At 33.6% G+C, this 1345-nt stretch overlaps 1 protein-coding gene across 6 annotated transcripts in view; it reads right to left on the bottom strand.

Moving 5' to 3' along the window:
• Window positions 1-1345, bottom strand: part of TBC1D1 (TBC1 domain family member 1) — a 219186-nt gene that overhangs the window by 181105 nt on the left and 36736 nt on the right. The gene's annotated exons all lie outside the window — the stretch shown is intronic.

The following is a 1345-nucleotide window of genomic DNA, read 5'->3' as shown; positions in this document are numbered from 1 at the left end:
CCCCCCCCCCCCCCCCAAAAAAAAAACAGCTTTAGAAAGTTTAAAGGAAGGGAGTAAAAAAAAAGAAAGGGAGTAAAAGGAAGGACTGCAAAGCACTGAAATAACGAATAAATGTATGATTGCGTAAATTTTCATTTTGAATCAGCTACTAAGGATCAAAAATAAACTACCCTTCAACTCCAAATGTATGTGGTTAAAAGGAGTTATTTAGCTAGGAAGTAAACATTTGAATTGAGAATGTCTCATTTCCTTTGTGGAAGAATACTGCACACTGGAAATTATATAATTTTGAAGTACTGAATAAAAACTTCTGCTTTTAATCATGGATAACTATAAGAAAAGTGTGTGTCCAGATAGTCCTGACACAAAGAAAATAAAGAATGGACACAGAAGCTCTTCATTAGGATTAAAATAAAAGTTAGTTAAAAAATATACAATTTTACAATGTGCTAGAGATAACTACAAATAAATACTGCCAGTAAATGGAACATCACTTCAGATAAAACACACATTACAAATAAAATAATTCTGTACATATGTTTTTACAATACAAGGCCTTGATCCTTACTTGTGCAAATGATTAGTTTTAAACATGTGAGTAGTTAGTACCAGGTTGCTATAAAAAAAGTAGTCTGTTCTCCACTACATGGAAAGATGCTACATCTCTTAGTAACTGTTTTATTTGCCATAATCACAAATCAGATTCTCACCGTTAAAAAGCCAAGCTCTACTGTCAATTTAAACTCTACTTTCCAATGCAACACTCACATTGCCTTTAAATATTTAAAGGCACACAGCTGAACCTGGCTAATTTGATAGCAGAAATGCATATAACACTTGATGGTGAGAAGTTAGGATGCCTCAAGGAAGCATTTCTAAACCTTGAATGAAACTCTAAGGTGTCTACTGGAATTTCACTTCAGCTGTTTGAAAACAAGAGGCATTCCACAGAAAAAGAAAAAAAAAAAAAATCAAAGAAAACCAAGATATTGAAACAATTAGACAAAAAACTCACACTAACCAAATACACTGATTTTCTAGAATCTAACAAGCAATATATTTAGTTTCAGTGAAAATAGCAGTTCAATTAGTACAGATTTTCTTCTAAGTGTATTGGGCTAGATCTCCAGGAATATAAATCAGCTCCACTGTTCTACTAATAAGTGGAGCTCCAGTAATTTACACCTGATCATATCGTAGCCCACAAGATGCAAAACATTTTTTGATTGGAAAGGACTTCCCCCTATTGCCACTAAAATCAGTGGCTCAGCTCCAATTATATCTTTATGAATATTAACTTTAACATTTCTCATTAGGAAGCTGGGGGACTGTGGCGTAGACACCC

The sequence above is a fragment of the Gavialis gangeticus genome, unplaced genomic scaffold (genome assembly GCF_001723915.1).
Source record: "Gavialis gangeticus isolate Ggan-Ray unplaced genomic scaffold, GavGan_comp1, whole genome shotgun sequence".
Classification (NCBI taxonomy): Eukaryota; Metazoa; Chordata; order Crocodylia; family Gavialidae; genus Gavialis; species Gavialis gangeticus.
The sequence above is the reverse complement of the archived record's forward strand: the minus strand, read 5'-3'. Positions and strand labels throughout refer to the sequence as shown.